This window comes from Monodelphis domestica, chromosome 2 (genome assembly GCF_027887165.1).
Source record: "Monodelphis domestica isolate mMonDom1 chromosome 2, mMonDom1.pri, whole genome shotgun sequence".
NCBI classification, from domain to species: domain Eukaryota; kingdom Metazoa; phylum Chordata; class Mammalia; order Didelphimorphia; family Didelphidae; genus Monodelphis; species Monodelphis domestica.
The window spans coordinates 384,089,967-384,115,180 of record NC_077228.1 but is presented as its reverse complement, the minus strand read 5'-3'; the positions used below and the strand labels follow the sequence as shown (position 1 = coordinate 384,115,180).

The 25,214-nt window shown below is 37.9% G+C and overlaps 1 protein-coding gene across 1 annotated transcript in view; it reads right to left on the bottom strand.

Moving 5' to 3' along the window:
* DSE (dermatan sulfate epimerase) overlaps positions 1 to 25,214 on the bottom strand; it is an 82,117-nt gene that overhangs the window by 55,688 nt on the left and 1,215 nt on the right. The gene's annotated exons all lie outside the window — the stretch shown is intronic.

The following is a 25,214-nucleotide window of genomic DNA, read 5'->3' as shown; positions in this document are numbered from 1 at the left end:
CTGTGACCATTAATGGAGTTTTGTCTCTTGAAGGCTGAGCCCTGCCTGGCACTGGCCTTGAGAACCTCTCCTTATCTTGATATTTGAGAAGATGCTTATTGTAAGCTATGGAAGAGAGCTGGAAGAAATCCTTATAGAAAGAGAATCTGAAGAAGATCAAGCTACATGACATGAACTCCGTTATGGAAAAGCACACTTATAGACTGGCCATGAAACATTTTAGTGTCATGCACAAGGAAAAATTAAAAGAAGAGACTCTGGGCTGCAGATTATCTGGAAAGAAAACAGAAGGTGCAATTTCATGGAACCCGCTGGAAAGCGTGGCTATGCTATCCCTGCTAAAGGGCTGAATAACTGTGGCTCTTGCTGGGCTTTCAGTGCCAAGGGAGGATTCCTTGAAGGGGAAAAATTTCTGCAAAGCATGTAAATAGCATCCCTGAGTGAGTAGAACCTGGTAGGATGCTGCTGGAGTACTGTTGATTACCACAGAGAGAAATTAATAAGGCCATGTGGGTTGCAATAGTGGTTTGCCTCAAGTCAGCTACTAGAATATCAAAGATAAAAAGGGCATTTCAGGAACTTTTACTGTTACATCACTGAGGCTAGTGACTGCAAGCATATGTCAGTTTTGCTCCCAATTCCTCATTAAGAGAGACCACTCCTCAAGAGGCTAGGGAATCCACTTCTCCTGGCATCAATAGTTGAGTGACAGATTCTTCCTTCATAGCTCAGGGGTTTACAGTGACGCAGACTGCAACATTAATCCAGAAATTCTTGACCCTGCAGTTCTGGGGGGTGAGATAAAACTTTGAAGCAGAGCAGAAAGAGCAGAAAAGCCATAAGGCCATCAAGAACACCTGGTGTGAAGTTGGGGAGACTGAGGCTATGTCCATGTGAACAGAGACCCCAACACCAACTCTAGTAGAGAGCTGACAGGAGAGTCCGATTCTTTTAAATTCAGGAGGGAAGAAACAAAACAGGAATCAATGGCATACATCTAGTACCTGACCCCAAAAAAGTTGCTTGAATCTTGAATCTTACCTATATGTCTTATAGTCTTGCTAGAACTTGAAGGAAACCATTTTCAACATTACCTCATGGTGAGCTTCCCAGAAAAACTAGTTCTCCTTTCCCTCCCTTGTAATGCACAACTAAGTTGCTTTTAGACTTTTTGAAAAAATAAAACTGTTCTTGGGGATGGAGTAGGGGAAGAGAAGAGATCTATAAATATATTGTCATGTAGAATAGAATATAGGAGGAGCTATGGAAGATGCCACAAAAGAAATTTTAATTCAGAATGAGGATGGGGGGTGGTGGAAGAATTAATATTCATAAAGTTGAACTTGAATAGTCAAGGAATTGTGATTTCATTGCCTCTATACATATTGGAATAAAGTCTTAGGGGATGTGTGAAATTTGCTCAGAATCATATAACTCAAAAGTACAAGAAATAAGGATGTCTTCCCGACTCCAAGGCCAGGATTCTAGTTACTATGCCAAATTGAAAACCCCAGAGCATTGCAGAATCCCATTGTACTTTTGAAAGCGTCAAAGAAGGATTAAATGATGTACAGCAAACATGGTAAAAATAATCCTGTCCCAAAACTGAGGGATGAGACTACACTGATAATACTATATATTATGGCAATTTTTGATAAGTGGACTAGAAAAAAAAGGAATGGATTTGAGAGAAATTGCTGAAGTAGAATTCTCAGTACTTGGTAACTGATGGGGTACGAAAGGGGAAGGAAGAGAAAAGAAGTCATGTTTTTAAGCATGGGATGGGTAGAGGGAGAGAAATCAGGAAGGAGGAACAGGTTTAGGACATATTAAATTTGAGATGGTAGTAGGACTTACAACTAGAGAAGATATTCTGGTTTAGCGGCAAAAGCAGGATGTGGATTACAATCCCCAGTTATCTCACCAATAAAATGAAAGGGTTATAGTAGATTGTCCCTAAGATCCTTTCTGATATTTTTCGGTTCTGAAAATATCTTTCTCTTTTTAGTCTAATCATTATTTTCTCTGTATATTTTCTCATGCTAGGAACACAAATGAAATAAAGGTATTATCTTTTCCCTATACTCCAGTGTCTCCTTATAACATCTGCTGCTTTTTTTTCCTTCCTGAACAACAGACTAAAAATAAAACTAAACAACCAGGAATTATGTATATATTTATGCATATGCATGCATATATAAAATAATATGCACATGCATGTATACATATAACATATGTATTGATATACCTATATAAAATAACATGCATGTATGCATGTGTATATAAAATAATATGCATATATGAACATGCAGCCCTATCGCCTTTCAAACAAGATCCATGTGAAATTTTAAAATGCATACAGAGCTTAAAAACAAATACTCTGCATGACCAACTCTTCTGTATTTGATGAAAGAGTGCTTGAACTTGAGCATTTCATCCAGCTTTCTGAGAATAGCTATGAGCAACAGGCTAACAAGGTTGGGTCACTCTGACTTGTTCTATTATTCTCACCCACTTCTCACTCCCCACACCTAGAGCAGCTACTTGAGCCCCCTGGAAATACCACTATTCCATGCGATCTACCATGTCTGCATTCCACCACTGTGATCTCCTATTCTATCCGGTGCCCTACCTGGCTGCCTTGACGTGGATGCAGAGGACACACCAGAAGGCAAGCTGGCAAAGGTAGAAAGAAATACCTATGGCCCCAGTGGTGACTCAGTGTTGCCCCCTTAATCTTGACAAAGGGATGTAGACAGCCTTGTTCTACGGGACCAGCTCATCTATATATTGGGAATCGGGGACATGGTTCTCCTGCCCCCCATTTAGTCTTATATGACTATTGAAATTGAAATACATTTAGGCTGAACTCAAATTTTGTACAAATCAGTATGTATATGTGCATATGTATAAAATGTGGGTCTGTATGTTAATTTAGCCAAGAAAATTGATATCTAAACTCATGCATGTTTCACATAGAATGTTGGACTCCCAGCATTAAGAATTTTGGAAAACTTGTGTATGAATTTGTTACTGGTATAAAATAATGATAAGATTCGATTGTTAGAAATTAAGACCTTTTAGACATTATTTTAAAGCTGGGCATGCCCTTTTTCTTCCAACACTTGTTGTAGAGATCTCATACAGTGTCCAAAGAATAAGTAAGGCAGAAAATGTAGTTTTCTGTTATCAAATTAAGCTGGGGATAGGGTGGGAGAAGAATTTTGCTTAAACTAAAAATTTGACTTATTTGGTTGTTCTGTTTTGTCTTTAATGGCTTAATCTATAAGGCTATCTTTCCACTTAAACAGTATCTAAAAATGCACACCCTTAAACATCCACAGATGACAATGATTAGATAAAAGAAATGAGAAAGTGGTTACAGCTGAAGACCCCAGGACTCAGTGCAATGATTATCTCATCACGTTTCACATAAGCCTAGGGGTCTAGAAGACGAATCATAAGCTTATTTCTCATTTCCTGAACTCACAGGAAATACACATGAAAGGTTCAAATGCTTGTAGCAAAAAAACAATCACTATCCACAAGTTACTTCTTTTCCTCAAACATACACATACACACACAGACAGCTCTTTCTGTCCTGTCTGAGTGCTGTCCATTTCCAAATGAAGGGCTCAGACAAATTAAACCATTCTGAACTGCACACACAAGACCATGCTGGGGTTTGTGGCTTTAGCCAGTATTTTGGGAGCCTACTGCTGGTGGTGGTTCAGCCTTTTTGGCCTTACAGACTTAGACTTTTTATTTAAAGAAAAAAAGGGGGAGAAAGGATTCTCCATCTTTAATAACTCAGCATCAACCACATTCTGCTGTCTCTTGCTCTACCCCAGATAAGTCACATTCTGGGAACTATGGCTCAAGCATGTTCTCATAGAATTTCTATTCCTTACTAAGCTCTATCTGCAGATGATACTTTGGTTTGACCACTGTTAAATATGCTCTTAATTATATCGAGACCATCATGACCTCACTTCTTTGTTTGGTGTTTGGATCAGCTTCCAAGACTTTTTAGAATTCTCCTCTATTGAAATTTTTTGTTAAATAGAGGCAGCAGTGCTTCATCAACAGAGTTCTCGTTAGCATCAGGGAAACCTGGCAGATTCCAACCTTCTTCGCACACTAGCTTTCTGGGCAAATCACTTCATCTCCCTGAGCTCTTGTGGGGTTTTCCTTAATGGACTTCCCTGACCAGCAGGGTCCCACAAGGGAAGGGGCTCACCTTTGTGATGGGACCCGAGGAGAGGTAGGGACCGAGAACCAGGGTGGAAATGAAAGACACGGACAAATCAGTGATTGGATAGGGCAGGCAATCCCTATGATTTTCCTTAAGGCGGAAAATGAGGATAATGGAATACAAGGTGGTTGAGGAGATTAAGATAAAGAATGCAGGCCGAGATGGTTACAGCCTCGGGGAAGGAAAGAACTTGGAGGAGAAAGAGAGAGAGAAAGGGTAATCCTATCTAGTGAAAGAACCTACCTAAAAGAGAAAATTCCAGGGGTTGCCTTGCTTTTATTGATGAGGAGGCGGAGGGATGTCTCTAATCACGTAGTCAATTACATCACATATCTTAGACAATCATGATTGGGTGGTACAATGGATGGAACACCTTTTTGGGCGTGTAGGACGTAACTGCGTTTTCCCGCGTTTTCCCGGGCAAGTCTCCGAACATGTTAATGGACTTGTGTTGGGCAATAGGTCTCGTGATCAGGTCAAGGTTACCTTCACAAGCCTTATCGGTAAAGCCTCATGCTTGGAGACACAGTAGTAATACAGTCCTCTATATTTCATAGATGTGAATATGCTTGGGATGCTACAGCTCTGCTCAACAGTCAGCACAGTTATGATTCAGATCGGGATCTGCGTCGATAGACAGTTCTCTTCTCTGGTAACCACAGAGCCTTCTGCAATTCCAAGAAACAGGGTGACGTTGAGGAAACTATCCAGAAAGACAGATGGGATATTGACGGCAGGTAGACATAATGTTCCTTTAATGTTCAACTGAATGGAACAAATATCTCCTGGCCACTGTATGCATGTATAGGTGCGAACTACCTACAGGAACACAAAAATGGGGAAGATAGAGTTCCTGACTCCAAGGAGTAATAATATTCACGCTTATTGTTTTAAGATTTATAAAGCACTGTTTGTATGTTTACATATTTCTCTATCCATCCTTCTTTGATTTTCTCAACAACCCTGAGAGTTGGGTAGTTCTTGGATCATTATCTTCATTGGAGAAATCCAGGAGTATCCTGCCCGAGTTACATGATGAGGAGATGACAGAGCTTGGACTAGAGAATCCAAGTCTTGATGCTGACACTTTCTAATACATCATACTAGCCCTCTCAGTAGGTAAGACATTGTTGAATAAGGTAGACAAGATATGAGGGATATCGAGGATTATGGGAGTGTAGCAGAGGGAGAAATTACCTCCATTAGGAAAGGCTCCAGGAAGAAGGTACCATTTTAAATGGGTCTTTATAAATGGATGGGATAGGGACAGCTAGGTAGCATGGTGGATAGTGTGCCAGGGCTAGAGTTGGGAGGACCCAGGTTCAACTCTGGCTTTAGACACTTCCTAGCTGTGCAACCCTGGGTAAGTCACTTAACCCCCATGGCTTAGCCCTTGCTGCTCTTCAGTCTTAGAATTGATCCTAGGACAGATGATGAAGGTTTAATGGATAATTATAATTATATAATATATAATTAATTATAATTATTAATCACATGATTTTATTTATAATATATTATAAATATATAATTAATTATATAACAATTACATATTATATAATTATAATTATCCATTATATAATAATTAATAATATTTCCATAAATGAAATAACTGGATGAGAGAGGGAGCTTGGCAGAGTCAACAATATGGTGAAGTGGAAAGAAGACCTCCTTTAGAATCAGAAGGCCTAGGTGGACCCCCTGCTTCAACCACCTTCAAACTGAATAAGGCTTGCTGAGGCAGTTGACTAATAATGCTAAGTCTTAATATTTTTTCCCCTTCAAAGAGGGACTGATAGTCCTTGGGTTATATACCTCATGAAATCACTGTGAAGATCTCTCTCTCTCTCTCTCTCTCTCTCTCTCTCTCTCTCTCTCTCTCACACACACACACACACACACACACACACACACACACACACACTACACATATCTATAATATATCTACACACATATATGTATATATGTATCTACATACATTAAATATTTCAATCAAGAGACAGACACTGAAGCTGTGATTTCATTGATGTCAATCATTCCCAGGCAAGGAAACTCCGTCTATGAATGTAGGTTGGCCTCTTCTCCAGAGCACTGCCTCCAGAGTGGCTCAGCAGTGTACCCAGGACTATGCAAGCCAGTATGGCTGGTCCTCCATACATGATATGAGGCTGCCTTCCTACAAATCTAGATGCTCCTGAAAAATGCAAAGGCCTTTTAAATTCTCTTTTGCTTTTTATATCAATTCTTCACTACCAGTTCTTCATTCTTCATGCCCATTAATAACTGTCCCAGGTGCTTTTTTCTCTCTACATATATGATGATGAATAACCATCTCTATGTAGATGATTCCCAGATCTATATAACCATTTCTTTTCTTTTTTTTTTTAAACCCTTACCTTCTGTCTTAGAGTCAATACTGTGTATTGGCTCCAAGGCAGGAGTGGTAAGGGTTAGGAAATGGGGGTCAAGTGACTTGCCCAGGGTCACACAGCTGGGAAGTGTCTGAGGCTAGGTTTGAACCTAAGATTTCCCATCTCTAGACCTGACTCTCAATCTACTGAGCTACCCAGCTGCCCCCTATATATCCATTTCTAACCTGTCTCTTGAGCTCCAATCTTAATCACCAATTTCCTTTTGGACTCAAATTATAGGTATCTCCATATTCCATAGGAATCTCACATTCAACACATCCATAAATAGCAGTCATTATTCTCTTTCTTCTAAACCTTCCTATTACTGTCAAAATCACCACCCTTTCGGGCAATAAAGTAGCTCAGTGGATTGGAAACCAAGTTTAGAGATGAAAAGTCCTGGGTTTCAATCTGGGCTCAGTCACTTCCTATCTGTGTGATCCTGGCCAAGTCACTTAACCATTGCCTAGGTTTTACCATTCTTCTGCCTCAGAACCAATACACAGTATTGATTTTAAGAGGTAAGGTAAGGGTTAAAAAAAAAAACACCACCATGCTGCCAGGCACCCACATTCCCAACCTCAGTGTCATCCTTGACTTCTCTCTTGCAGCTCTTACTCCCCAAATCTAATCTGTTGCCAGGTGCTGTCATTTCTACCCACAATGCCCTTCCTATAGAGCCCTTTCTTCTTAAGTACATGGTTATAACCCCGCTGTCAGCATTGATTATCTAGTGCCGGGGCCACCATAATGTCCTTCTGCTTAGTCTCCCTGCCCCCGAGAACATTCTTCACTCAGCTCCTAAAGCAAGTCTGACCCAGGGACAGAAAGACTCCAGTGCCTTCCTCTCACTTCCAAGATCAAATATAAAATACTTTGTGGCACTGAAAGCCCTTTCCTATCTTTCCAGGCTTCTCACATTTACTTCCCTCTACAGACTTTCTAACCCAGCACAGCTGCCTCCCTGAGGTTCTTCCTACATGATATTCCCTCCCTTGACTCTGAAGAGCCTAGTGGCTGACTTCCAGGCGTAAAGGATCTTCCTCTACATCTCCACCTCCTGCCTTTCCTTACTGCCTTCAAAACTCAGCTCAAACCCCAAATTCTGCAGCTCTTTCCTAGTCTTCCTCTCCCCCCCCCCACCTCCCTGAGCGAGTGCCTTTCCATGGAAATGACCTTCCATAGCCTCTGTGTATATCTTGCACATGCATACTTGTTTATATAGCATGCCCCCCACTAGAATACGAATTCCATGAGAAAAGGGACCCTATTTTTGCCTTTCTTTGAATTTTTTCCTCCGTTCTTTCTATTTTACACAACACATAGTACAGACTTGAAAAATGCTTGTTGATGGATTTACTGATCTTTGGTATCCTTTTCCTACAAAGGTGCCTCTTCTAGGTCTACATATTTTCCCTTTATGACCTAATTAACATGTCTATGTGGGTAATCCCAGATCTATACCAGTCTATCCATCCTTAGTCTCTTGCTTTCTTGACCTCTAGTTCTGTGCCACTAATTGTCTAGTAGACATCTCAAACTCAGCATGCCCAGGACAGAACTCGTAGCTTTCCCCTGAATCACCACTCATTTGTTGTTGCTGTTTTCAGTCATGTCTGATTCTTGATGACCCCATCTGGGACTTTCTTTGGCAAAGATCCTGGTATGGTTTGATATTTCTTTCTTCACCTCATTTGACAGATGAGGAAACAGGCAAACAGGGTTAAGAGATTTGTCCAGGGGTCACAAGCTAGTACGTGTCTGAGGCTGGTCTTCCTGACTCCAGGCTGGGCACTCTCTGCACTCACTGCCCATCACCACTGAGACCTGCTTCTTTCTTTCTGTCAAGGGCATCGACGTCCTTCTGGTCTACTAGGTTTGCCCTCTTATCATATCTTTGACTCCAAACCGATATTCCTAAAGCATATGTCTGTGTGCCCCTCCTCTGATCAAGAACTCAAATAGCTCCCTATTTCCTCAAGAATCAAACACCAACATCTCTGGCTTTGAAAGTCCTTTACAATCTGACCCCAACAGCATTTCTAACCTTATATATTACTTCTAAATATAAAAACGAGGTAATATTTATAAAGCCCTTCTTGACAAAAGTAATTGAATGGTTTGCCATTTCAGTCTCTAGCTCTAAATAACTATGATAACAACTGTTTTAAATATATAATAGTATTCTGAACAACTCCAGACTATAATACCATGATATCATCACTGGTCTCTGAGGAGTGAGTCTTATCCAATCTATGTTTTGGATACTTTGTTTGTAAAATTTGATCAATAGCTCTCATTTACTTACTGAGTGATGTCCTTGCTTATGAAAAATAATGGAATAATGTCATCAGTGTTGAAAGGGTTATGGAAAGATAGATATACTAATATTCTCTGTACTAGATCCTACCTGACACTTAATACCTATGTGATCTTAGGCAAGTCGTTTAGTTTCCTTGGGTCTCAGTTCCTCATCTGTAAAATGAGGGAGTTATACAGTAAGAGCTCTGAGGACTCTTCCAGTTCTAGATTTATGATAGTTCATGCTGGAAGAAAGGAACAATAACATACTGTTGATAGAGCTGTGGACTGCTATGACCATTCTGGAAAACCATTTGAAATTATAAGAGAAAAGTTATTAAAACTATTCATACCCTTTAACCCAGAGATCCCACTACTGAGCATTCACTATGAGGAGGTCAAACACTAAAAGAAAGATCTCATATGTACCAAGGTATTTATAGCAGCATTTTTCATGGTAGCAAAAAACTGGAAACAATGTGGGTGTTCATCAACTGGGGAATGACTGAACAGATTGTAGCATATGAATTAAGTGAAACACTATTTTTTCTTGTGAAACAACATATCTGAAGAATTCAAGGAAGTATAGAAATGATCTGGATGGAATAATGTAGGATGGAGAAAAAGGATTCAGGAGAACTGAAAAAAAAAAGGATCGTACTTACAATGACTATGATCACATATGTGAATGCAATGCAAAAAGGCAGCTGAACTTAGATCAACTATAGTGACCAACACTGATTTCAAAGGACATATAATAAAATGTTCCTTCCTCCTCTTAGAGGTAAGGAAGGGGCAGGGAGAGAGACTAGCAGAATTGGTTGGCTCTACTTGATTGTTAAAAGGAAGTAAATTGGTACATTTGGATTATTGGATTGTTATAAAAGAGTATAACTAATTAAGAATATAAAGACTGAAACTTTTTTAAAAGCAAGAAAATAGAATAAACTTTAAACAAAAATACTAGTTTTTGTTGTTTTTTTTTTTTAGAGAAAAGTCTCCTATGCTTCCTTATCTATAGAATGTTTGTTGTTCAGTTGTTTTTAGTCAGGTCTGATTCTTGTTGACCCCATTTGGGTTTTCTTGGCAAAGATTCTGGAGTAGTTTGCCATTTCCTTCTTCAGCTCACTGTACTGATGAGAAACTGAGGCAAACAGGATAAAGTGACTTGTCTATGGTCACAAACCTGGTAGGTGTCAGAGGCAAGATTTTAAATCAGAAAGATGAGTCATTCTAACTCCAGTCCAAGCACTCTACCCACTGTGTCACCTAGTTACCATCTACTAGATATAGAAGTGGACTGATTATATAGCCTATGAGAAAAATAACCCTGTTAGGAAAAAGAAAGTGGCTCTGAAAGAATAAACCTCATGTGCTGAATCAGTTTCAAGTTCATACAGGAATCAAATTGAAAGCACAAAGAGGAACGCCTAGCAATGACCAAAAGCCAAGGTAGTCAGCAGGCATTCTGGGAGGACACACTAGGAAAAGGAATGGCAGAATTATTATTTTAGAAGATCTATGGGGAAATATGTTTCCTGCCTCTTAGCAGAGAATTACTATGTGTGGAATGAAGTGTACATTTCCAGAAATAGCTCATTTGTTGACTGGTTTTATTTGCTAATATTTATTATAAAGGAAGACTATTGGGATGAAGAATCAGTAGATGTGATAGTAATATGAGAAATAAAGAAATGGAATGATAATTTTCAAAAAAACATATTTCATGGAATTTCTCTGCCTAAGACAGTTTCCTTTTACTGCAAGAGTGTGCTGGTCATGCTTTACTCTCTTGGAAAAATTCTGGAAAAATCACTTAATAACATATCTTGGTCTCAATTGCTTCATCTGTAAAATGGCAATAATAAAAGTATGTTTCCCACAGGGTTGTTTTAAGGGTCAAATGAGATAATATATGTAAAACACCATAAATCTAAAAGGATGGTAAAAATGCCAGCTATTGTTATTGCTCTATTCAATCAGCTCAATGGAAAATTCAGAGCAGGAGAGTATGGGATGGTTCTGATTATAATTTCTTCCCAATGGTGTTTTCCCTTACAATTTTTTTTGTTTGTTTTTTGTTAAGACTGAGTCTCTCTATCTTGCCCTGGCTAGAAGTACAGCCTGATCCCACTAGTGCTCCAGATGGAAACTGTGACCTATACTGTTTAAGACATGGGCCAGTTCACCCCTCCTTAGTCAGCCTAGTATCCCATGAGCTCATGGTACATCCTATCAGCTTTAACCCTGTTGTAACTTGGAATTTCAGAAACTCAGAGAGAACCACCAGCCTCAGCACTCCTTACACACAGGGATTATAGGGGTATACCACCACACCTGGCCTCCTCTTATAATTTCATTTCTCCAATCTATCTTTAGACTGCTATAAAATGAACAATATGTTTTTGAAGATGTAAAAATTCTCAGTGACTTCCCACCATGTGGAAGGATGTCAGAATCATAGATCTAAAGCTGGAAAGAATCTCAGAAGCCATTTAATTTAAATCCCTCTTTTTATAGGTGAGAAAACTGGGGCCAAAGGAGGCTAAGTGACTTGTTCAAAGTCACACAGCTTTAGAGGTGAAGTCTAAACCCAGACCTTCTAACTCCACTGCCAATGCGCTTTTTCACTGTACCTTCAAGGAAAATATCTAATCTCCTTGACATACAGTAATTTGGTATGTACTCCCCCTCCACCCCAGCATTTTCTTTTTTCTTTTTTTTAATTAAAATTTTCTCACTTAAAAAACTATTTTTACAGGGAAGCTAGGTAGTTTAGTGGATAGAGTGCCTGGCCTGAGTCAGATGGATCTGGGCTCAAATCTGGTCTCTTTAGCTGTGTGACCCTGGGCAAGCCATTAACCCCAACTGCCTAGTCCTTACCACTCTTCTGCCTTAGAATGGATATTTGGGATTGATTCTAAAACAGAAGGTAAAGGTTTAATTAAAGACTATTTTCTCTTTCACTCCACCCTGAGGGGTTAGGGGAATTCTTAGATAATAACTATACCCAGTTAAGCAAAACAAATTTCTCCATTTTCCAAGTCCCCCCAAAAAAATTTTTCCCCTCCAAGTATCCTGAGTCAATCACCTCTCTGTCAAGGGATGGGCAGCACATCCTAACATTAGTCCTCTAGAGTTCTGGTTGGTCACTGGGATGCCAGACTTCAAGTCTTTTCAAATTCTTTGTCTTTACAACATTGTTGTTATTCTATAATTGTTCTTCTGACTTCACACTGTATCAGTTCATACAAGTCATCATTTCTTATAACACAATTCCTTTACATTCACAGAGCATAATTTGCTCAGCCACTGCCCAGGTGATGGGTGCCTCTCTGTTAGTATCCAGTTCTTTGCTGCCATCACAAAAGGAGCTGCTAAAGTTAGTTTTGCACATACTGACCTTTTTTCTCTTTCTCTGATCTCTTTAGAGATCAAATAGACCTAGTACAGATATTGCTAGAGTAACTTTGGGAGCACAGCTCCAAGCTCTAGTATTATTTTCGAAGCACTCTGCTATAAGAATCTTGTATTCAATGGATCAATAAATACTTACTAAGAGGTTTCTGTGTTCCAGGGACGGTGCTAGATCCCGGGGATACAAATTAAAAAACTGAAACACCTTCTTTTAGTGTACTTATAGTCGATTAGGGGAGAGAAAAAGTACACACACAGAAAATAAATACAAAGTGAAAAGGATGAACTACTTAAAAACAAGATAGCTGAGAGACACTAACAGTGGAGGGAATCAGGATCAGTTAATGTGTAGGTGATGCATAAAGGAGGAAAGTGAAGATATGAGGCAGAAGGGGCCGCTAGGTAACCCTGTGGAGAGTGCCAGGCCAGGGATTTGGGTACAAATCTGGCCTCTGAACTTCCTAGCTATGTGACCCTCTGTAAGTCTGTTTACTTAGCTCTTGCCTTTCTGTCTGAGAGTTGTTACTAAGACAGAAAGTAAGAATTTACGCGCGTGCACACACACACAAATATGCAGAGGTGAGAATAGAATGCAATCTGTGCAAAAACACTGAGATGAGAGATGGAGGAACAGAAAGAAGACCCATTTGGCTATATAATAGAATGCATAAAGGGATATTAGACTATATTCCTACAAAAATGAATAACTCACTTTGGCCATCTTCATCTTTTTTTTTACTTGGAATGTTCTATTCTCTTCCCCCTTCCATCTAGCTCCCAACCAATCAAAATCCTAACCATCCTTTAAGACCTAACACCACCTGACCAAGAAGCATTTTTTGTTCATTCCAGTTGGAAGAATCTTCTCTGTCTCTGTCTGTCTGTCTGTCTGTCTCCCTCCCCACTTGTTTAATGTTCAATAAGCTTCATGCCCATCTGTGTGACCCTGGGCAAGTTAACGTAAGTGTTCTAGATAACTCTATGATTACAAATTTCAGAGGAAGTCCCCATCTGCTTTGGGGCAGGAGAGTTTCCTTGCTGGGAATTCATCACACCAATGAAATCATCCTCCATGAGAGGGAGGAAAAAAAGTTAACGGAGGGGAAAACTGCCTATTAGGCAAAAGAAAGGAAGAGTATTATTTAAACATGTAAGAACTTTCAGCTACTGAAATGTGCTCCTAAAGGAAAAGCTCAGAAGAGGCCTGAATCCTCTGATCAGCACTGAGCTAAACAGCAGACCATCTGTTCTACTTATACTAAATCCTGCAAATCTGTTGATTAGAGCTCTGGTAGAAAATCTTTCAAAATCCGAATATCTTTTTCCTTCTCTATTTTCTTGTAATAAGGCTATTTTTCAATTCTGAAGTTTTAAAATCTGAATCATAGAGATGGCGCTGGAAGCCATGTGAACTTAACTCAACAATTTATCAAGCACAGGGTGACAAATTTTTACTGATCTATATAACTTTCACTACTGACGGTCCTTACTTCTTAAAATCTACAAACATAAAAAACCCTGATTTTTTCCTTATTTCTCTTCAAAAATGAGGATTCACTTATTCAGTTACATGTTGTGTCCTCCCAGCAGAATATAAACTCCTTGTGGGTAGAGATGATTATTTTTGACTTGGGGTTCCTATGGTCTTGCACTTGTGATTATTATATCTTTGTTAGAAAAAAGTTTGGATTAAAATGTGCTACATATTCTCTTGGCCTGGCAGACTTAATTTTAGCATCCCACTGGTGAACAATAATCCACCCTCATTACTAAGTAGTTCTAAAATGGAAAACTGTGTCAGAAGTAAGTCAAGATTGGAAAATTAGATAAATAGCAAGAAAGGGGTATGGGAATTTTTTTGTTCTTAGATAATGAGAAGAAATTGAAGTCAGGCAGAAAAGGATAATCTTCTAATGTGAATTTCTTTACTTCTAGGGTTTCTTGTTAAAAAGTATAAAAGTAGAAGCTGATATGCCCACCTTGTCTATGCCCTGGGCTTCATGAAGTAGAAACTGCAAAATTAGGAAGAAGAGGCAGTTGTTTGAAAAATGATGTTGAAATTTTTGCAGTTAAATGCAATAAAAGAAAGGTAGATTTAAAAAAAAAAACACTCTACCAAAAAATAATGCTTGTTACATTAGCTTGAATTCATTCTCCTTCCATTTGCATCTAGTAACCTGGCTTCCTCCTTTCTGACTCCCAATCATCGCCTATTGAACTCAGGTAGGCTGTGGATGCATTATAGACATAGATATTTTACCTGTTTGCAATACTATTTATATTGGGGGACTCCAATTCCTCCAGCTCCCCTTCAAGCAAAATTACACTTATGCCATTCCAGACAGAGAAATGAGATTTCCACAGTCTCCCTCAGGCATCCCCTCCAATCATTAATAATGCTCAGAAAATTCTCCTTTGTATCTAACATAAATCCCTCACTGCACTGCTTTATGTCTGCTTCCTCTCACTCTGTCTTCCATAGAGATGAAAACCAGCTGTTCCCCATCCTCTTTGTGAGAGCCCTCTGCATTCCTGCATTGCTTTAAAATGAATATCCCTCAGCTTTCTCTTCTTTAAATACATTACTCTCAGATCCTCATGGCCTCATTTTTAACCCTTTAAGTCCTATTTTCTTTTAAAAAATATTCTCTAAGTTATTTATAGCTAGGACCACAAAAACTGAGAAAATGCTCATGCCATGAAGCTGCACTTAGAAGAGATTCCAGATGCTCCTTCTTCCACATTTATCTCTTTCGCTCTCCCCAATAAAAATGCAAAATGTCACTGAACATTTGAAAGTCCATAACCAATTATTGAGGGCCTACTATGTGCCAAGCATAGTGCTAAGTGCCCAAGAAAGGCAAGAGACAATTCTTGTTCTTCACAATTAACAGTCTGAAAGGGGAGAGAGCATGCAAACAATTAAATATATAACAAGTGATATATAGGATAAACTGGAAATAATCAACAGAGGGAAAGCCTTGAGATCAAGGCCTTTCAGGAAAGACTTCTTGTAGAAGGTAGGGTTTTGACTGGGTCTTATAAAACGTCAAGGAAGCCAGGAGATAGAGATAAGGAAGGAAAGCATGCCAGGCATGGATGACAGACAAAAAAATGTTCACTGGCCTAGCCTGACTCTTCCCTTATTTCTCTCTTAAAAAAACACCAACACCAAAAAAAACCCAACAACAACAACAAAAAACAACCCATACTTTCTGTCTTGGAATGGATACAAGTATCATTTCCAAAGTTGAAGAATGTAAATGATAAGCAATTGGAGCTGAGTGACTTGTCCAGGGTCACATAGCCAGGAAGTGACTCAGGGCATATTTGAACCCAGGTCATCCCAACAATATCCATTGAGTTACCTAGCTGCCTCTTCCTTATTTCTCTTTAAAGTACTTCTGGAATGGCATAGAAAACTTAAACACAAGAAATTCCAAAGAAGGCTAATAAGAATTTAAGAAATGTATAAAATTCTATATATCAGTTTTACTTTTGGAAACATGACTTCAAACAACAACAATTAAAAAAAACCCAAGTCTGGGGGGGGGGGCGGGGAAGCTTGCAGTTAGAGCTATGGTAAGCAAACTACTTTTGACACAGGTGCTTGTCGCAGCTGTACAGCATTCTGACCTCTACATCTGGCTCACATTCCCTTTGGATGTAATACAAACCTTGCAAGAATCACTTTGAAACTTCCAGGCCATTAAAGTACCCAATCAGTAAATGAGGGAATCATGCAAATTGTGATTGCATATCCCACTTATATCTACTTACACCTGATTTTCTAACAAACTTGATTTGCCTTTAAAAACTGTTCCGAAGATTAAAATAGACATTAGGGCTCTGGATTTGTCTCCAGGATATATTTTAAACAAAATTAATTCATGCAACTGACATGTTGCTGCATTCTTGTTCTTTTAAAAAAAACTTTACCTTTGTCCTAGACTCAATACTGTGTATTGGTTCCAAGGCAGAAGAGTGCTAACGGCTAGGCAATGGGGGTTAAGTGACTTGCCAAAGATCATACAGCTAGGAAGTATCTGAGTCACATCTGAACCCAGGACTGCCTGTCTCTAGGCACTATCCACTAAGCCACCTAGCTGCTCCCTGTTGCATTCTTTTTAATGGATCTACAACTAAATATACTCATTCTTCCTAGAAAGTCATCAATTCAAGTAGTAAATCCAGGATATTGCCTGAATATTTCATCAATAGAAGCAGATATTTGTCTTGCTGATTCTCCTTTAAAACTCCATTTTTAGAGCTAGCACATACAGATTCAACCTTTTTAAGGGCATCGGTTTTGCAGACTTCAAAAAATCCAATTTACTGAGCTAGTTATATGAGAAGAATATTTAAAATATCTTGGCTTACTCACCAAAGTAATCTTTACAAGTTGAGCTTTAATGAGTACTTTGGATTATAAAATTTAAAGGATGAATTTATTTTTGAAAAGGAGTTTACCTTCAATTATTACTAAAAGAACATATTTAACATCATCATAATTTGAATACACTTTATGGCACTATTGCTCTAATGAGCTCAATAAGTAGAGAATTAAGGATTTGGAACTGGAAAGGATCTTAGAATAATTTAGTCCAAATCCCTTAATGTTCCACACGATGCTAGCCCAGAATGGGCCAGTGATTCACCCTGGGTCACAGGTAGCAACAAGGAGAATCAGAATAGAAATGTATGTCTAGTGGCTCCAAATCCTAATTTCATACAGCTAATGTTAGAACAAAATCCGTATCTAGCCTTTGGGTGCAGACACATATTTTCTATTGACACTGTTTTCTGTGGTCCAGATCAAGGGAGAATGTGTGGTCACAGATCATATACAAAGCGCATATTCCATTTAGAGATAAGGAACAGGCTTCTGCTTACAGATCATTTCATTGTTGTTGTTTAGGGATTTCAGTCAATTCTAAATCTTCTTGAACCCATTTGGGTTTAGGCGGGGCAATGATACTAGAGTGGTTTCTTTCTCTCGCTCACTTTACAGATGATGAAACTGAGGCAACAGGGTTAAGTGATTTGCCCAGGGTCACCCAGCTAGTAAGTGTTTGAATATGGATTTGAACTCAGTTCCTCCTAACTCCAGACCCAACAAACAATCCACTGTTCCACCTTGGTGTTCTTTCATACGTCCTTATAAATGGATGCAACCACAACCAATGATCCTGGCCCTTTTTCAGTATAATAGGCAACATGCATGCTAAGCCAATTTTATCATCATCCTCACAGTTTTTCTGTATTTCTATGTTTCTGTAAAACAAAACTGTATTCTCTCAAGAAGTGTATAACAATTTTGCCAGCATGACAAATGAGCAAGACTTTAAGACACATTTAAAAAGAGCTCAAACAAATGTGTGAAATTCAAGACTGCACTTGACACCAGTTTAAATTCATAGTGACCTGAATTTATGGATGGGACAAACTGCTACATCCACGTAACAAAAAGGCTCTCTCTCCATTAGCTATTTCTTTTGTTTGTTTCTTTCTTTCCAAATTCAACTGATTCTTTCTTGGTAACTTCCAAAGGCTCTCTAGACCCTTCTCCTCACTGTGGATTTAACAGATGCTTCTGATGCAGCCTTCGATGACTGTGGAATCCAAACAACAAACAGGCTGGCGCTTGCCTGTATCTGTCAGAAACAGAAAGAATATGAAATCCAGCCTCAGGCTCTGCTAGCAGGAGTATGGGCCCCATGAAGGAATCTTTACCTGACAGCAGGGAAGGGAGGAGGCAGGGGAGGTCAGGGTAAATTATTAGTCAGTGGAGAGGCTGGGGAAATGGTGGGCTGGGGTCTTTTCCCAAGAGCCATAGACCAGTGAGCTGGTTTATTGCAAGGGAATTGAAGAGGGGGGCAAGGAAATGAGATATTAAAACTGCAGAGCTTGGATAATGTGTTCATAATAACAAACATTTCCCATTTTAGACTATAGACAGAAAAGTCATGATCTTCTAAGGTTGAAAGGAGATTCATTAATAGATGCTTGTTGAATGAATGAAATGACTATGTTCCAGGCAGTGTGTGGGAAAGTCCTTATTCTCAATGAATTTACATTCCCTGGGGAGTGATGACAAATGACAGCTATGAAGAAAAGTAAATTTAAAAAAAAAAGGAATGGAGGGAATGAAAGAGCATGAACAAACTCAGGGAACAAGGAGAGATGTTGGATAGAAAATGGCTTGAAACGAGCCTTGAAAGAGATCCTTTTTGAAAAGGTAGAATGAGGCTGAGGATTTAAAGCATTCCAGGCATGGCAGGAGAGCCTGTGCAAAAACTCTGTGGTGGAAGATGGATTGTCAGGTACAGAAAACATGCATTAGCCCAGTTTACCTGGAATGTAAATTAGGTTAGAGGGTATAATGTGAAATCATTTGGCAAAGACGGGCCTGGGTCAGATTATGACAGGTTTTAAATGCTAACCCCAGAAATGTACACTTTTATCCCAGAGGCAAGAGAGATTCACCAAAAATTCCTAAATAGAGAAGTGCCATTATCAGAAGAGTGCTTGGAAATCTCAGTCTGGCAGCTGTTTGGAGGATGGATTGGAGAGAGGAAGGCATGCAGCCCAGTTAGGAGGCTGTTGTAAAATGGTCCAGGAAAGAGGAGAGAAGGACCTGGCTGAACGGTGTAGATAATGTGCTTTATCACATTTAGAGAATTATATAAATGTTAGTTATTAAAATAATTACTATTATCATTATTACTAAAAGATTCACTACCTGCAGGTCTCCCTCGTGTACTTAATATTTTGGTCTTTACCTGAGACATACATGGGATTTGCCTGGGTGCAGAAATCTTTCTGCATTCAAATCTGGCTTCAGATACTTCCTAGCTGTGTGATCTTAAGTAAGTCACTTACTCCTATTTGCCTCAGTTTCCTCATCTGTAAAATGAGCTGGACAAGAAAATGACAAACCACTCTTGTATCTTTTGCCAAGAAAACCATCACAGTCAGACACGAAAGAAAAATGACTGAACAACAAAAGAAATGCTTAGAGATCACTACTGACCATCTTCTCTACCAAGCCTAGTTAACAAAGCTGCTGATATGCTGTATTTATACAGGCAGCGTTAGAGGGAAGTGGTAATGATGGAATGTAAGGTGTACTCATTTTCAAGCAGCAGCAGACTGCCCCATGAAATAGTGAGAATCAATTCTGTGCTGAAAGGTCTCTCATTTTTTTTTTTACTGTCTATTGCCAATAGCTACGAGTGCTTCCTACAGCTGTCAATTCTATATTAATTGAGCAAATACAAAAAGAAAGAGGAACTATTATATTAAATAGGTAGACCTTAGTTCTTCTCAAGTAACTTGGAGAATGCTGGCATGTGTGACTGAATGGCCACTAGAGAAGTGCTGGACAAATTGCAGTGCAGCTTAACTAAGATGATATTCAGAAGTACTGTGTCTTAGCCCACATCTGGAATACAGTGTCCAATTCTAGGTACCATAATTTAGAGGGGACCTTCATAAGCTGGAGCATATCAGAGGAGAGTGATTGAAATGACAAGAGATTTTAGGTCAACAAAAAGGCTGTCCAAAAATGTTTCAGCCAGTACTCAGTTCACCATTACAAGAAATCTTCACTAAAAAGGCAGAGGGATGACTTTTGTATGATGCTAAAAGGGAGGATTTATATTTCAAGTACAGGTTCAAGTACAGATGACTTTTGAGGTCCCTGGTAATTCAGCTCTGGGAATCAAATTCAAAACTCCCCATTTCTCCATAATTTCAAGGTAAATTAAGCCTTAGAAATTCTTGAAAAATGAAATAAATGAAGCTGATAAAAATGATTTTTAAAGAACATTAAAATATTTGCTTTATTTAAAATCACAGTGAATTTGTTGTATTCATATCCCCTCAACTCTAATTTAATCTTTAATGTGGAAAAGAGCAAGATGCCTGTTTATTAATTAGAAATTAAAGAATCTGTAGCTACGTTTGGAAAAATCCCACTATTGAGTTTTAAAGAAAAGCTTCTGGAATGTCAATATTATATGATGTTATCAAAGCTATACATTTTATAATTATGCATTTCATACTTTTAAAAAGCTAAAAATTTTATATTCTTTGAAAACTAATACAAATTAAAATTTCTTTAGCAATTTTTCCTTTCAGTTTTAATATGGAGTTTCTTTAAAGAGTTACTTTCAGTATTTGATGGCATTCATGGAAAAAAGGTATTATATTTAAGGAAAATAAAACAAGTAAGAGTTATAAACAGTTCCATAACTTGGCAAACAATTAAAAAATCCATAAGAAGTTAGTTTCCTGTATTTGGGATATATTCACTCTAACTCTGTGATCAACTTAATAATGAAGTGTAGTTTGCAGCCACTGGGTTTTATTGATAACACACAAAGATAACACACAGGGTTACTTTTTTAACCAAGGTAATAAAATAGGTAAGTTTCATAGACATCATGGTGGAAAAGAGATCTATCCATTCCTGTTACCACCAGCATAGCTACTGAAGACCAGGAAGACTAAGTTGTTACTATTCAAGCCCTTGGCACTGTCAAATGGTTCAACATTAGGAAAGGATATGGTCTTATAAATTACACTAAAGATTGATTACCATCTGCTTTGCAGTTAAGCCCTAAGGACTATGGGGACTTCCCATTTGTCTTACAGCCTTTGGTGCTGCTAAAAGTGTTGTCTTTCCCTTCTAGAATGTGAGCTCTTTGAAACCAAAGTCTGTCTAATTTTTTAATCTGTTTCCCCAGAAATTAGCATAATACTTGCTGTATAGTAAGCACCTGCCAATTAAAAAATATTCATTCAGTCATTTGATTTTGAAAGCTGATATAGTGCTACTGTAGTATGGCTAAAAAAGAGAACTTAACATAGAAGCAAAAACCTGGACTGGCAGCCAAGAAATCTAGATCCTATTCCCAGTCCTGCCATTAACTATTGTAGCTATGTAACCATCCTTATACAAGTCTCTTAATTTCTATGGACTCTACTTTACTAATCTATAAGATGAAGAGATTTTAAAATTTAAATCCCAGGATTTTAAAGTAAAGCAACTATTCCACAACAAAGTGTCTACTTCTAGTTAATTTCCTGTTTTCCTTAACTATTGGGTTATTTTGGTTGGGTAAATCCTTTTAATTCTCTGTTTTCTTATATATAAAATATAGATAACACCACTCATTTTGACTTCCACCATGTGTCATTTTCGTTGTGAAATAAGCTATGTTAAAGTACTTTGAAAAATGTAAATTATAAAAATTCTAGGCATTAATTATCATGCAATTTGTATTATAGCTTTTAAGTTTCACTAATGTTTGGATATTGTTTATTTCCTGAAAGTTGCCATAAAAAGATATAGCCAAGAGTTTTTTGTCTTTTTCTTTTTCCTCAACTGCCAAATCACATGTGAATACACAGAAAGAAAAGTTTGTTAGCACACAGTCCCAGTTCTCTTCACCAACATTCATGCCTTCCATTTAATTTTCTCTGCCTGGCCAGGTTCTGCAATTTTTCTCTACAGTCTAGTCAAAGAAAGCTCTCTTATCCCCAAGAAAGGAGTTAGATAGATAACCAGGGTCACAAGTCATAGAGTTGGAAGTTACCTTTGAAATCATTTACACAGGCTCCTCAGTTTAGAAAAATGCTAAAATTTACTAGCTCTCACAAAATGAAACTATTTTTATTTAATGGACATAAAGATCATATACATACATTATCTATGTCTCAATCTCTCTCTCATCTTTCTCTTTCTCCCCACCCCTTCTCTCTAATTTTGTTGAAGTTTATACAAAAAGTCCCAAAAGTTTTGGATGTTAATATATTTAATCTTTAAAAGTTTTGATAATATTAGTTTATAAATAAACATTTTTATAGCTTATTTCTCTTATTTTAAAAGTAGAACCAGGGATAAAATATTTGCATCAATATTTTGCAAAAGTCCAATAATATTTATTTGCATTTTACAATCATAAAATACTATTTTTAAGTTCCTACTTTCAAGAATAATTAGATATCATTGATGTGCATTTCTCTAATTTTTTAAAAGTTGAAATAATGATAATCTGGGAGTTATTTATTCATTTTTATGTGATATCATATGATCTCAATTAGGTATTATAAACAATCTACACAGTCAAGAAGGAAGAGTTGAGTTTTAAAAAAATTATTTAAAATTATGAAGAACAGAATATTGAAATTAACAATATAGAAAAATAATTGTACAGTTCATTTCTTTTAATGGTTTCTTTTATGAATGACTAGATATCTGAGATTGAAGTATTCATTGTAAATTAGGGATCAATGACGTAATGCTCCAGGGACAAAAATCTTATTATCCTGGGATGTGTGTCAAACAAAATGTCAGGCTAACTGGACTATGTGGCAATCATAAGATTAAAAAAAATGTTATCAGGTCTTTAATTAGGGCAAGGAGATTATAACTGAGAAAACCACACAGAGCCATGGCCCTGAGATAATCTGGAGGCCTGCAGCCCTGGAACTTCCTGGAAAAATCATAAAATTCTTAAATGACTTCAGAAAATCTGACTTGTTAATACATTGTGTTTTCTTTATACTTAGTTCTCTAAATCTCTTCAAAAAGAGCAAGAGAAGAAAGAACTGGGAAAGAAAGAAATAGGAACAGAACCTTTCATTTCTTCATCTACTGATGACAACATATTATTGTTTTGCCTTAAATTTCCAATTGTCTTTTTTGGGGGAATTCCAAGGTGTTTTGAGGGAAATATTAATGGTTTTTAAAATAGTGCCAACATTAACTTTGAAAGTCAAGGCTTAGCTTAATTAAACAATATTTTAAAAGAAGCGGGTGCAGTTAGGTAGCACAGCAGATAAGATGCCAGGCCTGGAGTCAGAAGGACCTGGTTTTAAACATGACTTCAGCCTTTTCTTGCTCTGTGACCCTGGGTAAGTCACTTAATCCCAACTGCTGGCCCTTATCAGTCTTCTGCCTTGGAAATACTTATACTCAGTATCAATTCTAAAACAAAAGATAAGGTTTTAAAAATAAAAGATTTAAAAAAAAAAAGGAAGAGAAGCATCACTTTGGCACAGTAGTTAGTGGGTTAGCCTCAAAGCTGGAAAGATCTGTGTTTAAGTCCCACCTCTGACACACACTAGTAAGGTAACCCTGGGTCAAATCACTTAATTTTGAGGGGTCTCTATCATTTCCTAAGACTCTAAAGTACAGAGAAGATACTTACTTTCATCAGTAGAAGAAGCTTCTTCTGGGCTATATCTCTCTAGACCAATGAAACTGCAGGCCTGGTCCTTATTCTCATTTTCTAAACTTAATGTAGCCAATTCTGTGGTAATGACATCAACTAAGAAAATTCAACATTAAAATAAACTTCCCTTTCTTATAGTTTTTTTTTTGGGGGGGGGGAATTTTCAATTTTTTAATTCATTTAACTCAGCCTTAGATCTCCTTCTACTGGATTCTGAGCTCCTTGAATTGCAAGGAATACATGTTACTCATTTTTGTAGCCTCCACATTTTCTAGGATAGTACCTTAGGTAAAGGAGGCATTCAACAATAAATACTTGTTGATTTAATGAACAGCTATAGCTAGTCCCTTGTATCAACCTTAATTTATTTCACCTCTTTACTGGAAGGACTTTAAAAAGATTTCGGTTGGGGGAATATTTTTTTTTTTAATTTAAAAGCTAGCACAGAGGGACCAAATTACTCTTTTCTTTCTTTTAAGTCTTATCTTCCATCTTAGAATAAAAAAAAAAACATACTAGGTTTTGGTTCAATTGAGGAAGAGTGGTAACTGCTAGGAAATGGGGATTAAATAACTTGCTGAGGGTCACATAGTTGAGAAGTGTGAAGCTAAATTTGAATCCAGGACCTCCAATCTCTAGGCCTGGCTCTCAATCCATTAAGCCACCTAGCTGTGGCCTGACCAAATTACTCTTCTGACTGATCCACTATCTTTCCTTCAGTATTATATATGTGTGTGTATATACACACACACACACACACACACACACACACATATATATATATATATATATATATATATATTTCAAACACCGCTGGCTGTACAATATCATTAATTTTACTATATGTGAGATACTAATGCATGACAATCACCACAAATGCAGCCTTTCAATTTTAGTGGACAAAGATAAGCAGAAAACCAGGGGAAAGAGGTCTTGTTTTTGACACAATAAAATACTAGTTTGGAAAAAAAAAACACAACCTCACATTTTTAATAGTTTTTGAAGCAATCGCTAAGTAAGAAAGTTCATTCTCCAATTTTAATGCAACATCAACTAGCTACTTCCAAGCAGTCAGTTAAAAATAAATGAAGACTTTATTAACTGCCTCTCTAGCAAAACTGAAATGTGGCATTTCCTGTTCAAAGTGTTAGCAGCAATAAACAAAATTCAGGATTTAATTTTCTTTGCAGAAATGAAATCAATCTTAAATAATTTCACAAGGAATTCTCTCCATATACATCCTCTATGTTGAAGGGTTGGGAGGGGGGCAAGAATGCAATCCCTGTTTCCTTTAAGGAAAAATGAACCTACAGAAGATCTCTCTCTCTCTCTCTCTCTCTCTCTCTCTCTCTCTCTCTCTCTCTCTCTCTCTCTCTCTCTCTCTCTCTCTCTCTCTGTGCTCTCTTTCTGACTCTCTCTTTTTCTGTCTGTCTGTCTGTCTGTCTGTCTGTCTGTCTGTCTGTCTGTCTGTCTGTCTCTCTCTCTCACACACACACACACACCAGGCAACAGCTTGTACTTGTATTCTGATTCTAGCCCTTGTCGATTCAAACAGCAGTAAGCCCATGTGGCATCACTTACGAAACTTCT